The 16,131-nt window shown below is 41.1% G+C and overlaps 1 protein-coding gene and 1 pseudogene across 5 annotated transcripts in view; one reads left to right on the forward strand and one right to left on the reverse strand.

The window, feature by feature from the left end:
* Aff1 (ALF transcription elongation factor 1) overlaps positions 1 to 16,131 on the reverse strand; it is a 187,595-nt gene that overhangs the window by 70,936 nt on the left and 100,528 nt on the right. The gene's annotated exons all lie outside the window — the stretch shown is intronic.
* Positions 500 to 1,178, forward strand: LOC124101574 (tricarboxylate transport protein, mitochondrial-like; annotated as a pseudogene).

Consider the following 16,131-nt stretch of genomic DNA (forward strand, 5'->3'; position numbering starts at 1 on the left):
GTACTGATCAGTAGCATAAGAACCAAAAGCAAAATTAGCACTTATTGTTTGTCATCATGCCCAAATACAAGTGAAAGTCCTCTACTAGCTGGAACCTGCCAAATATAATTCTCCAACTAATATATCTTACTAGTGATACAAAATATTTAAGTCTTTTTATTAAAAAACCATGTTTAAAAAATTGACTAAAGTGGCCACCCCACTCCTGGGGCCATAACCGGTCACCCCTGCTGACTCCACGGACCTACTGCCCAGTGTGGGAGGCTGGGACACGTGACCCACATTGGGCTGCCCGCCTCCCACCTACCATGGCCATGCCCCATGCGCTGCCCACCTCGCACCCTCCCACCCCACGCTCCGGGGTCAGCTGCACCCTGCACCCAGAAAGGCCAAGCTGACACACCCCAGAGGAAGGCAATCCTGGCAGGCGACATCGAGATCTGTACAACAAGGTTCACCCCCGCTGAGGTACTGGGCACCTGGGAACTGCGTGCTGCAGATGGTCCTGGGCCTGTACCTTGGCCTCAGCTCTCTGCTCTACAGCTCCATCCCCAAGGTGGCCATCAGGTTCGGAATGAGTTCTTCAGCAATCACAAGCGGCACGCCCAGGGAAGGAGGACAGCACGCGGGGGCTGTGGTGTGGCCGAGGCTGTGGTGGTCATGTGCCCCATGGAGGCCATCAAGGTTAAGTTCATCCATGACCAGACCTCCCCCAACGTACAGAGGACTCTTCCACAGGGTTGGGGAGATTATACAGGAACAAGAAGTGAAGGGGACCTACCAGGGCCTCACTGCCACTATGCTGAAAACGGGCTCAAACCTAGCCATCCGCTTCTTTGTGATAACCTCCCTGAACAACTGGTACAGAGGGGACATCCACAACAAGCCCATGAACCCACTGATGGTCACCAGGGTCTTTGGAGCTATTGCTGGTGCAGCCAGTGTCTTCGGAAACATGCCTCTGGGTGTGATTAAGACCCGGATGCAGGGCCTGGAGACACACAAATACCGGGGAACACTTGGGACTGTGGCTTGCAGATTCTGAGGAAGGAGGAACTGAAAGCTTTCTACAAGGGCACTGTCCCCGGCCTGGGCTGGATCTGCCTGCATGTGGCCATCGTGCTTATCATCTACCATGAGGTGGTAAAGTGCTCAACAAAGTGTGGAAGACAGAATAAGCCCAGAAAGTTGAGGGGTGGGGGAGGCGGGATGGGCTGCCCTAGGCACCTCCAGACCAGCCCCCCACCCATGTCTCACACGATTCCAGTGCAGTCATGACACAAGGCCCTTTTCCCTCTTCCCTTGAACGCCATGGCCTGGTTCATTCATGGTAGCCATCATGTATTCCATAGTGCCATGTCTCCCTGATATTTATGTGACACTACCATTGTGTTTGTGTCCAGCTTGGCCAGGGGTGGGTGTCCCTCTAACCTGTGAATCTGTGCCCACTAGTCCATGTGCTTACTTATGAGCTCTTTGCCTGTGTTTCATGTTCTGTGTCATGTGATCCTGCACCTGCTTCCCAGGGTGCTGGTGTGGCCTGGGTCCCCGATCCTGTAGGCCATGGCCCCATCACACTTGGATGCCTTTAACCCTGGGCAGCAGGGGCACCCTGCCCAGGCCTACCACAGCTGCCTCTAGCCCTCCACCTGGCCTCACTGCATTCCAGCGGCTGTGTGCCCCCTGCTTCTCTCGACGTTGGCCTTAACTGGCCCTTGGACCTTCCCTCCACCCAGGACAGGATTACACCCACCACTGTCAGGACCACCCTGCCAAGGCATAATAAGCCAGATGCTGTCTCAATAAATAAATAAATAGATAGATAAAATAAAAATCAACTAAAATTAAATCCATGACATAGAATTTCTTTACTTCACCAAATAACTGAGAAACACCATCACACCAAGCCAAAACATTAGGATCCTTTTGGGGATTCTGGTGACTTCTAAGCATAGCTGTAAGGTCAATAAAGACAATTTGAAGATGTATAATATAAATTTTTGTTACAGTATAAATTTCCTTTTGTTTCATATGTCAAGGGAAGGTGGTACCTCCTACAATCTACTACAGGCAGCCACATACATCCCATTTAATTTTCAGAACAGTCCTGTAGTTCAGGTAGTATTGTAGCATTTAAATGTGCAGGAAAATGAATCCATGTTTTCTGAGTCCATAACTCCAGCCCCTGGAGACATTACTTCTCACTTATATTTTGTTAAAGCATTAATATTCAAAACTGTATTAAATTCTCTAAACTTCAGATTCTAAGCTGAGTTAAATAGGTGAATCTACTACACTTACACATTCAAACTATGTTAAGATAACTATGATAATAATGATATTCGCACATTGGTTATTTCTTAAGAACTTACTGTATGCCAGATGTCAATCTAAGGGTTTCACATACATTTTCTTACTTAAAACTGACAACTACCTTATGAACAAGATACTATCATTTCTATTTTACAGACAATAAATTGAAAGTTGAATATGTTAATACATGTGTTTTATAACAGCTAACAAAAAAAGATAAGATTCAAACCCAAGTCTTCTTTAATCCCAACTCGCTGCTCTTAACCATTATCTATGTAAAGTGAATAAAAACCCAATGCAATTACCTAAGAAGAAAAAAGGAAAAGAAAAATAGTAAGTCAAAGAATCCAACTATCCCTTCTTCAACAATATACAAATAACTTGTAGTGTTCAACAGATATTATTTATAAATAATAAGTGTATAATAAAACATAAGTATATAATAAATAAATATTAGGACATTGAAATTCTCCAGAGTCATAACTCTAGAGGACAAATGGCATCCAACAAGGAAGAACAGTTTGGAGATTTTCAGTTATATCCCAGTCCTTAAATAATAAATGCCCACTTGTACCTGTAGAAACTTAAAACATGGGCTATCTATATACTGAAAGGATCAATATTACTAAGATCAAAGGGAAGAAAGAAACTCAAATGCTGAATGAGTATTGAAAATAAACTTTCTATTATTGACTACAAAATTTAAGAAGTAATTTAAAATACAAGTATTCAAGGATAAACTGCTGCATTTGGTATAGGAAACAGGATCAGATTATAACTGCTAGAAATCAAACTTTAAAAAGAGCCGGAAAGAAGCTTACTAATATATGTGCCCCCCCCATTCCTATGTTAGAATTAAACCCCAAGGTGAAAATATTAAAATCACTGGGAGATGATCAAATCTAAGGGCTCTACCTAATGGATGGGATTAGTGGCATCAAAAAAGGGCTTGATGCTAGGCGCAGTGGCACTCGCCTGTAATCCCAGCGGTTGAGAGGCCGAGGCAGGAGGATCATAAGTTCAAAGCCGGCCTCAGCAATAGCGAGGCGCTAAGCAATTCAGTGAGACTCTGACTCTAAATACAAAATAGGGCTGGGGTTGTGGTTCAGTGGCCAAGTGCCCCTGGGTTCATTCCCAGTACCCGCCCCCCAAATAAATCAATTAATTAAAAATAAAAGGGCTTGAAGAAGGAAGTTCATTTCTTTGTCCCAACTCTTCCTTCACATGAAGACAGCAATCATTCCCTTTCACCCACTTGGCCTCTTCTAACACGTGAGGATGGAAACAAGAGGCACCATCTTGTAACAAGCAAGGAACGCGTTACCATTCACAGAATCTATCTGTGCCTTCATCTTGGATCTCCCAGCCTCTAGAATTATGAGGAATATATTTCTATTATTTATAAATTACCTAGCCTAAGATATTTTGTTATAGATGCACAGCAATCCACTTCCTCACTACATATATAGAAAAATTAATCCTACTTGATGGAGGCTAGCAAATCATATTCCATAGTTTTTCACCAAGCCTTCTAAACGTAAAGTTATTAAATAGTTAAAAAACAAAACACCTACAGTGTTATCCTAAGATATGAACAAGTGCCTAAATCATACATTTAAAGGATTATAGGAAAACACCTACATATTGGATACAGGGTCAAAAGAAGCAAACCAGGCCATACTTTAAATAATTTCCTTTCAATGCCTGGAAATCAATCACATTTTACTTTAAGTAGATAAACATTATGGACATTTTAACAGACATCTTCCTGAAAAGATATGTTCTTTGCATATCTAGGTTCTCATTTCTTAAGTCTTCAAAGTGAGGAGAAGTCATATGGAGACAAATTTTTTTAAATATATTTATTTTTTAGTTGTAGTTGGACACAATACCTTTATTTTATTTACTTATTTTTATGTGGTGCTGAGGATGGAACCCAGGGCCTCGCACATGCTAGGCGAGCACTCTACCACTGAGCCACAACCCCAGCCCCAAATATTTCAATTCATAGGATGAGAATAGCAATACTCACAGGGGTTGAGAAGCTGATAGGAAGAGCCCTGTGAGGTCTATGCAAGACAAGGAATGTGCTCTTAGAGATCAACCAATCACTGCTTTGTAAGAATGCAAGACCTTTGTTTCCAAAGCTTCCAATTTTTAGTGAAAAACAGCAAAATTCAGATTCCAATGTGAACTATACTAATTTTTAGATGTTGGCAACTAAATACACCATTCAAGGCACCACCCCCTCTTATGGGCAACCACTCTTCAATCTTGGCTTTAATCCTTCCTTCTCTCACAAGTCAGGGATGGGCAAGTAAGAAATCAGAAGATGTGTTCATTTTTATAAGAAGCTCTTTTTATGCTAAACATGGCCCCAGCTTTACACAGGAGATACCTTATGGATATCTTCCATGGGTCCAAAGAAGATTCTGAACAGACACTTCATTCTAAGGACAAAGCATGAAGCAGCCTCACTGCTAACTCCTATGGTCCTCTAAGGCTGGCACAAGCTCTTGTCAAAGTCTGCTTCAGTGGATTGGCACAGGCAGCCCGATAGATCACTAGGAACATGAACCAAGCAGGGAAAACAAACCACAGTGTATTACTTTACATGACTTGTATGGAATAAATCTGTGAAATATAGGTGAGTCATAACATAATAAAAAGACTCAATTAGATTCAGAACAATAGACCAGTGTTTCCCCGTCTTAGCAATAGTTCACTGGGATCTTGACAGAATGTAAGGAAGATAAAAGACCCTGGGCTCTGTTTTACCTTTTACTGCAAGATCATTAATCTTACTAGAAAATTAAGCCCACGTTGCAGTCAGACATTTTCAGGGTCAATGATTCTTAAGTTACTAGGATACCAGTTAATGATACCTTTGTGGTGGAGAAGAGTAAATGTCCCACCCAATTTTGTTGGCTCATTTCCAGAAAAAGTGACTCACTCAATGGCAAAATATTTAAGACTGAATGTTTTCCTAGATTCTATTATATGCATCACTTATTTTAAAAAAAATAGACTAAAGGAAATCCCGTGTTTCATTTAACACAGAGGAAAGCACCTATATATGTGTCATATACATAAAATCCATTGCTTTCTAATTTTTATAGTACATAAAACCATCTGATTAATCTCTAGACTCACTATTGAGAAGTACAGCAATTATGAGGCTGGAATTCAATTAAGAACTGCTAATGAATGGCTTAGGCTGCCTATTTTCAAGATCACATGTAGGAATGCCTATAACAACGTAAGAAATACTTAGGTTGAAAATGGTAAAACAGTTTCTTTAAAAAATTATTGAACTTACTGTCACAGTTTCCCAGTCAACTGTTCTAAGTAGAAAATTCAGTCCCACATGCCACTGTTCCCCCTGCACCATTCAGCCAAATATTAAAAAGAGGTTAACTTTCACAGTCCAGACCAACAATGAATTGTGTTAAGAAATCTTCAAGCTGAGCACAGAGTGGCAAAAATTCTGGTTTTGCCTCAGGCCTTATTTGTGCTAAACATGAAGGACAGACAACTGACTTCTGCCATCAAAATGTTTCCCATGTGGAGAAAAACACAGACAGAGTACATCACAGGAAGAAGAGCTGATGCTAGAGGACCAAGAAGCAGAGCACAAAGGAGAAAGCCAGCTCTAATGGCCTAACAGGCTGCCAGGGAACAAGGCAGTATGAGTAGAAGGGCTACAAGAAGACAGGAGAGACAAGGGCAAGTGCCATTAGGAAGGCAAACGGAGCCAGGAATGGTGGTACAAACCTGTAATCCCAGCTACTTGGGAGGTTGAGACAGGAAGCCCATTTGACCAGGGAGTTTGAGACTAGCCTAGACAATACAGTGAGACCCTGTCTTTATATGCCCCACCTCACCCCACCCAGTGCTGGGGATTGAACCCAGGACCTCCTTCATGCTAGGCAAGTGCTCTACTACTAAACTGTATCTCTAGCCCAAAGACTCCATTTCTAAAAAACAAACAAACAAACAAACAAAAAGAGTAGGTGAGTCAAATGAAGATATTTGGATTATTATCCTGCAGGCAAGAGAGGTGTGCTAAAAGATCTTAAGATAAACTGATCAATCTTCAATCACCATTGTGTAGAACAGTATGGCTATTTTTTGTCTTAGCAGAGGTGAGGGTGAGGGTTACTGGGGATTGAACCCAGAGGCACTTTACCACAGTCCCAGTCCTTTTTACTTTTTTTTATTTTGAGAAAGGTCTAGCTGAGTTGCCCAGGGTGGCCTCCAACTTGTGGTCCTCCTACCTTAGCCTCCCAAGGATATGGGATTACTATGCTATTGCTCCCAGCTAGTGTAGCAGTTTTGAAAAGATGGAAAGAAGCAGAGAGACAGGTTAGAAGGAAGTTCAAGAAAATGATAAAAATCTGAACTAAAGATGGGACAGTGAGGGAGAAAGAAAAGGGGATGCGCTCTACGGAACTGAAGTTCCAGATGGACTTCAGTTGCCAAATGTATGAAGTAGGTAACAGAAATTGAGACTGATGATCAAAACGAAGCAGAACATTTTGAATGTGTAAAGAGGTACAGAGAAAGGGAAATACAATGAAATGAATCCATGTTAGACTGGATGAACCTGAGATGCCAGTGCAAACTCTGAGTGAAGTCCCAGGGTCAGATGAGCAAAAGGATCTAGAGCTCAAGGGACTTCTTAGCACTTCGGGTTAGGAAAAAGCCTTTGGTTGGCCCTCTGTATTTCAGCAGTGCAAACTTTAACACAGAAGAGAGGTCATGGGGAAAGGCTACAGAGTCAGAGAGGGTGCTGAGGGCAGAGCCCTGGGGGAGGGGGGGAGAAGGTTCCCCACCCCCACCCGGGGAGATCAAGGCTTGTAAGAGGAGCTGGGGGAGAAGTGGCAACAAAGGAGTGCTTCAGGTGATGGTGGTGACCAGTGTCAGATGCCACAGAGATGTCAAGCAGGATAAGGCCTAGGGAGGTTCTTAAATTCATCCATCAGGAGGCTGCTGGTGGCTCTTTCCAGCAGAGACTGTGGAGAGCACAAGACAGAATTGAGAGAGGAAGTGATTGCGAGTGTTTACCTACTTCTGTCTCCAGAGCCCTAGCAGTGAAGGAACAAAAAGTAGTGATGAGAGCAGGACAGGGGAGTGGAGAAGGGTTTGTTTTGCTCTGTACGCTGGGAAAGGCCTAAAAGTAACCACAGATGATGAGCAACGGGCAAAGGTAACCAAAAGAGGTGGTGAGTGGGGGCGTAGTTGGAAGCAGGGAAGAACACCCCCTTCTGTGAGATCAAAGGGAAAAGGTAAATGGTGAGTTTAGTCGTAGGTCTGGTTTTGAGTCACTATAGGTAGAAAGAACTGAAAGAATCTAAACCTGATGGCTATCACCTCTGAAAGGTAGAAAGCAACGTTTAAAGGCTTCAGTGGAAGACACAGAACCACCAACACCAAAACTTAGTTTTAATCATCCTTTCATTTGAATCATCCATTGAATCCCATATTTGTATTATTCACCGGGTGTCAACACGACCACAGAGCCACACAGAAAATCAGAGAACTCTCAACGCTCTAAAGGCAAGTTTTTCATGAATCGTCACACTCCACAGAAACATGTTTTGTGATAGATGGAGCATGATGACTAGGAGCCAGAGGTCTGGGTTTCTTGCTCCATTTTGCCACTTACTATCTTAAATCATTAAACTCCTTAGAGACTTAGTTCCATGGCATGTAAAATGGTGATTCATGCAACTGCCCTGCCCAACTCACAGGGTTGCTGTGACAATTGAGAAGGAAACAAATAAGCCGGTGTTTTGGAAGTTAAAAGAGGCAGTAAAATATTTCAGAATGCATAGTTTTTATAAAGTGAAACATTTACCCCAGAGACTACCAAGACATGGGAATGCTTCTTCAGGAAGGAGTCTGTCTGGCCCTAGGACAGGAGACAGCAGGGGAAGGGAATGCCCGGTAACCCCAAATCAAATGCTTTCTTTTCCTGGGCTTCTTGTTCACTTTTGATGCCTTAAAATCTGGGGGAATAGGAAGTGTTGGCTCAATTATATTGTTATGTTATGTGTATGTGTAAATATGCAATAAAATCCCCATCATTATGCACAAATACAATGTACCAATAAAAAATGTGTAAAGAGGGAAAAAAACTTTACATTTTTTTTTAAATAAAATTTGGGGGGGGGCCTTTTTTCATGTACAAATCTTAAGTGGGAATTTATGGTCCTCTTGAGCTAATCCCACTATATTTCTAAAACATACTCCAATACTAAAATTAGCAATATGCTCAGTCTTCCCATCTCTCCAACATCACAAATTCTTCATCTTGATAACCCTCTGTCCAAATTCTCTTTTTCTTATAGCTCAGTTCAAAGTTCAATTCTAATCAGTCCCAGTACCCCTCCTGCACTCTGCCTACGTGGAGTTCTAAGCACTGTCTGTGGATTACCTCAGTCTAACAGAACTGCTCACAGATGAATAAACTGAGACATGGAGAGGCTGTTTCTTGCCCCCTTCTCACAGAATTGTAACCCCAGGCTATGCTGTCTGCCATGAAGCCGAAGTAATTCCTCCTTCCCATTAATGATCTGTTGTTCTTGTCTGAATTACTCAACATGCAACCAAATAACTTTGAAACTGGCTCCCTGCAGGCTTATATCCCCATGACTCAGTTTTGCCTGTACCCCAGCCTCCTGGAACCATCAGCCCCACTCCTTCTAGTAGACTCCTCTTCCTGACTTGCTTCTGTCTTTTTTTCTCCCTAAACCTTTAGCCTGAAAAGTATTTTCACCAATATGAAAGTGCTTCAAAAGTTAACTCTGGGGGGGAAAAAAAAAAAAAAACAAGGAAAAAAAAAAGTACAGCTTCTACTTCTCAAAGGTACCATAATGTAGGTACTGCATCTAAGGGTGTGAACTATGGAACCAGATTACTTGGGAATGGATTCCAGATTTCCCATTGAAGCATCTGGAAGCTTGGACAAATGAATCCCTGTGCCTCTGTAAGCATCTCAATAAAACAGGATAGAGAGAGCATCTACCACATGGATCACTGTGAGGATAAAGTGAGTCCATACACAGCATTCAGAACAGTTCCCATCATAAAGCAAAAGTGGCGGGGGTGGGACAGGGCCAGCATTATAGGGCTAGTATTAACAGTTCCAAACTACCTTTGCATACTCACTACACTTTGCATTTTTAATGCTGTGTCATAATAAATTTATTGTGCATGTATCTCCTGGAAGCTCCCTTTATGCCTACTGGGGTTCGAATATTGGTTGATTGAAAAGGCAGAAACATAGAATGCTAAAATGTGAATTCTTCTATAACCAAATTGTTCCTCACCTGAACCAATTTTTGTAACATTTTGTAAGAATGTCCACATTATTTGATGAAAGGCAAAAGAACTCTTTCAAAAATTCACATGCTCTCAAGCATGAAAAAATGCTGGAAGCATCAAAAAAAAATTCTAAGTATACCATAGAATTTTATTTAAAAAAAAAAAAAAACAACACTTCTAAATTGCAATAGCAAATATTTGCTCTGAGGTATTTTTAAAAATTGAGCCCCAAACCAGGCACAGGGGCAAAAGCCTATAATCCTAAAGACTCAGGAGGATGAGGCAGGAAGATCACAAGTTTGAGACAAGTCTCAGCAACTTAGCAAGAAACTGTCTCATAAAAGAAGAGCTGAGGATGTCATTCAGTGGTAAAGCACCCCTGGGTTCAATCCTCAGTATGTGTGTATGTATGTATAAATAAATATTGAGCTCTCGTGAGAAACTCCAAACACAAATAATGGAAATGTTATTTGCTTTGATTTGATCAGTACATGCTGTTTACATACATGTATTAACCTCATTAATATGTAAAATCATGTTAATAAAAAAATTTTAAATGTTTAGAGATGGAAATGCTAACTAACCCAATTTGATTATTACATACTGTATACATGTTTAAATGATCACACTGTACCCTATAAATATGCATAAAGTAATAATTTTACAAAACAATTTAAAGATTGAGCTCCAAGGAAAAAGAGAATCCATAAAGCTTGAAGCTGTAGATGACTGCAAGAAATAAACATCATAGGATACGATCCTTTCTAAATGCATGCAATTCAATTCAAAGTTCAAATTCTTCTAATTTCTTAGAATTCTATTATTTGCAAATTGGAATAAAAAAAAGGTGATTTATCTGAAGGATAGAGCTAGAAATAGGACCTCTAATTACTTAAATACTGAGGCACCCTAGATTAAACCATTAAGCCTCAAAACCCTTCAGCCAAAGGGATTAAGGAGATTAGAGTGGGCTTGACAAATTACCACGGGGCTGGGGGAAAAATGCAGAAAGTAGGCCAAGCTTAAACGGGAATGAAATGAAGTTCAAGAGAAAACTAATGGTGTGTGTACCTGAATTTCTATGGGGGAAAAAACTGCCAATCTGTGATTTCAACAATTAAAGAAAAGAAAAAAATTAGGATAAAAATATCTGCTTAAAGAGTTCTTGGAAAATGTGAACATGCAGCAAAATTACCCTTGGAAAATAATGATTTTCAAATACTGTAGCTTTTGGCAACTGAAGAGGAGAAATACAAGGCCAAAAAATAAGCTTGTTATGATAACATGAACTAGGATCCTCTCTCAGGAGGAATTCTGTTCAAATGCCTCATGAGTACTGGACACCCCACCAAACAGCCGAAGTCAAACCACTAACTCAATCATCAACAGCATTCCCCTTAGAATATCTTCTTTTCTGTTTCTGAAGACTATCAGCTGGCTCAAAATAAAACACAACCTAGGGAAGAGCTAAAATGACTGGGTGGCTCTGGGAGAGCCTGGGAGAGCGTGCAGTCCAGGCAGAGTCCAAGGAGTTGCACGTCTCTGTCTTGGCAGAGTCTGTTCTTGAGAGACCCAGGGGAGATCCAATATCCATCCACAAACATCTCAAGTGTGAAAACAACAAGGAGGAACAGGAATTTCTTATCCTGGTACCAAATGTACTTCTGGCATTTTCGAGAAGGAACAGAAAGTAGAAAACAATTCCAATTAATACTACCCAAAAAGATCTTCCAGTTTCAATTTTATGCTTTCCTCATGGGCTACTACACTACAAGCAATTCTATTCTTTGTACTCATTTGAAGCAATTTAGAGATTTTCTGAAATATTTTCCTACATTACTTAAAATGTTTCCTTCAGAGTTTAAAAGTGTTTTTCAAAAACTTGCCAGGTTCTAGAAATTAAAAGTGGAAGCCTCTACTCAGCACTAACATTTGGGTGTGGGGGGAGGTAACTAAAAATCTGATTTGTCACTTCGGTTCTTTAGTTTGTAAACACTGGCTTAGGGTGGGGGGGGGGGGCTAGGGTTGATTAGACAGATAGACAGATAGACATAGACACACACACACACATACTACAGGCAAAACAAAACAGCCCTCTGGCCCAATTCAGCTTTCAGGATACCTGCTGGTAGTTTGTGCTCAAAAAGTCTATTACTTACTACTATCTTTTAACTTCTATATGTAGATACTTGGTGAATCATCTTGGTTCTCTCCTGAACATGGTGTGGATGTCTTATGCTCCAGCATACAACAACCCCAGGAAATACTGCGCAGGGATAAGCTTCCTGCTTTGTCCTCCATTTCCTAAGGTAAACATTTAGGTCATGTGGGTCTGATCAAGCTCACTAGCTCTAGCTCATGGAATCAAATCTAGATTTGCTATATAGGTTCAGGATCCCTTATACAAAATGCTTAGGACCAGTCCTGTTTCAGATACTTATGTTTGTTATTGTTTTTTGTTTGTTTTGATTTTAGGATATCTGCATATACAAAATGATCAGAGTGGCCATTTGAAGAACATCAGAATTAACTGGAGAATTAAGGTCCAGGAGGACCATCTGGATGTGCTCACTACTATAACCCCATTGGCAGTACTGGGACTGGCATACAGCAGAGGCTCAACATGTTGTACTTAAAAGCTGCTGCAATGTTGATATGCATGCAAAAGATGAGCTGCTTAACTCTATTCTGAGTGGGAAACCAGTAGGATAGGCAGTATATAGCAGGGACATGCATTCCCAAAAGGAAACCACCTTTAAATCGTTTTCATAATAGGGAAGTCTCTCTGAAGTTCAAAAATTGAAGAGCTAAATACGCAAGTAGGAAAGAATGCCTGCACATGAGAATGCAAAGCGAATCACTGTCACTGTTTTCCACCATGAGTTAATTCAGAGTGTTAGGCTGGTGGCTCATAAAAGTGTCACCAGTCTTCATTTCCTCTCACTTCAGGCTACTCCCACCTCCAATCAATCACAAAACCTTACTAGTTTCCTGACAAATGTATCCAGTGTGTCCACTTCCTCCTTGTCCACTGCAACCACCCTGCTCCAAGCCACTCATTTCTCAACCTCCTAACTGGGATACCTAATTCCTCCCTTACTCTTCTAATCTACTCCCCACCCAGACGCCAGAGAGATCACTTTCTAGAAAGATAGCAAATATGTCACTCCCCTGCTCAAAATCCTCCATGAGTCTCCATTCCCACTTGGATCATATACAAATGCCTTACCATGACCTATGAGGCCTTGCATGGTCTCTCCTGCCAAGGGCCTCCATTTTTATATCCTTTTCCTCCTCCCAGTCTTACAGCCACACTCACCTTGTTTCTCTTTTTAACAAAGCCATTCTTCTTTCCAGATTCAGGCCTTTGCACTTGTTTCTTGACCCGAAATGAAATGCCTCTTCCAGTTCTGCATGGTTGACTCAGGTTCATCCTGTATGTCTTTGCGAATGTTGTCCCCTCAGAGGGGCCTTTACTGGCCACCCTTTTTAAACTGGCCTCCTCTGGTTCTTTTCACTCTCCTTGCCCTTCTCCTTACTTCTTGCAACTTTCTTGTCAAAAGACTACTGCTCATGTGTGAATTAATCATCAATGTCCTCCATAAAACAAAAGGTCTACAAGATAGGGGCATGTCTAGCTTGATCTCAGCTACATCCCCAGGGCCTATATCCCTGTGCCTGGCACATAATGGGAGTTAATTCCAATATGTTACATGGATTTTAAAAAAAGAAAAAAAAACATAAAATAAGGAAGAATAAAAACCCTAAGTCAATAAACACAAATAAGAAATGAAACTTACTATTTCCCCAAGGCTCTGCTACAGATTCAGAAGACAAAGTCCAGCTCTTCTGGTCAAGAATACACACACTGGGGCCAGGGGTGTGGCTCAATAGTAGAGCACTCACCTAACATGCATGAAGCTCTGAGTTCAGTCCAAGTTCAAAAGAAAAAAACCAAACCCACATCTTACCACCATCACTTCAGCCAGTGCTACCACCAGGCAAGTCATATAAGTAGAAAGACCAAAGAACTGGTATTTCTACCTTTATCCCTAATACTAACTATAATTTTTAGCAAAATGAAGTGACTTCATGCTCTTAGACCTTATTTGTGAAATGAAAGGGCTGTGTGTTTACCTTTAAAATGCTAATAACCTAAATTCAGTATGGAATTTGTAGACTCTGCTTATGCCATTTCTCTTTTTAAATAAAAGCCTATTACACAACAACAAGTGCTGGCAAGGATGTGGGGGAAAAGGTACACTGATTCACTGCTGGTGGGATTGCAAAACAGTGCAACCACTTTGGAAAGCAATATGGAGATTCCTTAGAAAACTTGTAATGAAACCACCATTTGACTCAGCTATCCCACTCCTCAGTCTATACCCAAAGTACTTAAATTCAGCACCCTACAGTGATGCAACCACCTCAATGTTTATAGCAGCTCAATTCACAATAGTTAAACTATGGAACCAACGTAGATGCACTTCAACAGATGAAAGGATAAAGAAAGAAACTGTGGTATATAACACAATGGATTATTACTCAGCCTTAAAGAAGAATAAATTATGGCATTTACAGGTAAATTGATGGAGCTGGAGAATACCAAGCTAAGTGAAGTAAGTCAATTCCCCCAAAACCAAAGGCAAAAGTTTTCTCTGATAAGTAGATGCTGATCCCTAATGGGGTGGGGCAGGGTGTGTGGGTACACAAGAAAAGAATGGAGGAACTCTGGATTGGGCAGAGGGGAGGGAGGGGAGGGAAAGGGGTGTGGAGAAGGGGGAGATGGTGGAATGAGACGGACATTATTACCCTATGTACGGGTATGACTGCACAAATGGTGTGACCCTACATCATGTACAACCAAGAAATGAAAAGTTGTGCTCCATTTGTGTAAAAAATAAAATAAAATTTAAAATAAAATAAAACAATGACTTCAAAAATAAAAATAAAAAAGGCTATTACACAATCCTGCATTCTAAAACCTATGTCTAGGCACACCTCCTTCCCTCTAACTCTACCACCTTACCTCACAACCTTGAGTCCCATGCTCCTGAATAACTATCCAGGGAGGCAATGGCTTTTCTCTTTCGTTTGTTATCTCTAAGCAGAGAAAAGGAATGAAAAATGATCTCAACCTTCCCATTGGGCAATTCCATCTCTGATGTGGCAACTGTACAGCTGGAAAATACCTGCATGAGATCCTAGAGTCCTCCCCGGCTCTGAGCAAGATCACTGCTCACAACTCTAGTCTTCCAGTTGACACAAACTGACACACCCAGAGAAAACTAAGGGTGGAGTTTTGTGATTCAGGCCTCTATTTGGTCAGAATATTGACTTTTGGGTAATTTTTTTCCTCTAGGACTTTAGGAAAGACTAAGTTTTAACTGTGAGAATGACTTACCCTGAAAAGAATATCATTTTTTAAGATCACCAAAAAAAAAAATATATATATATATATATATATATATATTTATATATATATAAAAAACAAGTACTTCCTGTGAGGTAAAAGGACAGAAGGTAGGGTAAGGAATCCACATGTATGGGCCCTGAGAATGAAGGAACTCTAGAAAGACAAAGTGATACTTTCCTACCTGGGTTCGTTTAAAAAATACTCTGTCATGAGGACAGGGGGAAGGGGGAGACAATGAAATAAACCACAAAATCCAACCACCCTCACACTCAGAGCGAGGAAAGCGAAAATCTCCTGGCTGGCCTTAGAATCAATTAAGCAAATAAGTGACAACTACTTAGCTATCTCCCTCTATGCCCCTTCTCTGAGCTCAGCCAACAGCCATCTTCCTATTCTGCCCCTCACTGTCTACCACATTGCCCCAAATCCAAAATAACCCAGGACACACTGATAGTATTCTGGTTCTATATGCAAAGTTTACCTGCTTTGGGTTAATTCACTGCTTTTCTTAGTCCCCCAGCCCTATGCTTTCCTTGGGTTTACCAGAATATGAAAATTTGAGATTTTCAGTTTCATCTATATTAAAAAAAAATAACATACACATTTTATTGTGTGTAAACAGAAAATTAATGGGAAATCTGTGAGATGTGAGAGCTTTGTTAAAAGAACTAAAGCAAATCCAAAACCTAGATAGAAAAAAACATTTAAAAAAGAAAGAGAAAAAAACCTAGCCAGAGAGCACCCATCGCTGCTTCCCAGATTTACTCCTCGTTCATTCCAAGCTCCTGGCTCCTAATTCTCCCCAGACCCCTCCATCTGCTGATCCCCCAGTTTCATCCTCCTGCTCACCAGCAGTACCACAGGGGTCCCAGGCAGTTGGCAGTACAGCTGCCACTAGCATGAGGGCACTGGCAGGGACCAGAGGGAGCCGTCACATTACAAGAAACACTGACTGCAAATGACAAGTTTACATCTACTCAATTGTTAAAAGGAGATGCATCTGTGCCAAGAAAATCCCATTCTCCAGTCACCAAATTTATGAAGTATTTCCTGCATTTCAAATATTCACTCCT

Source organism: Marmota monax, unplaced genomic scaffold, assembly GCF_021218885.2.
Source record: "Marmota monax isolate L192 unplaced genomic scaffold, Marmota_monax_Labrador192_F-V1.1 WCK01_AAM20220418_F8-fsc00128, whole genome shotgun sequence".
Taxonomy (NCBI): domain Eukaryota; kingdom Metazoa; phylum Chordata; class Mammalia; order Rodentia; family Sciuridae; genus Marmota; species Marmota monax.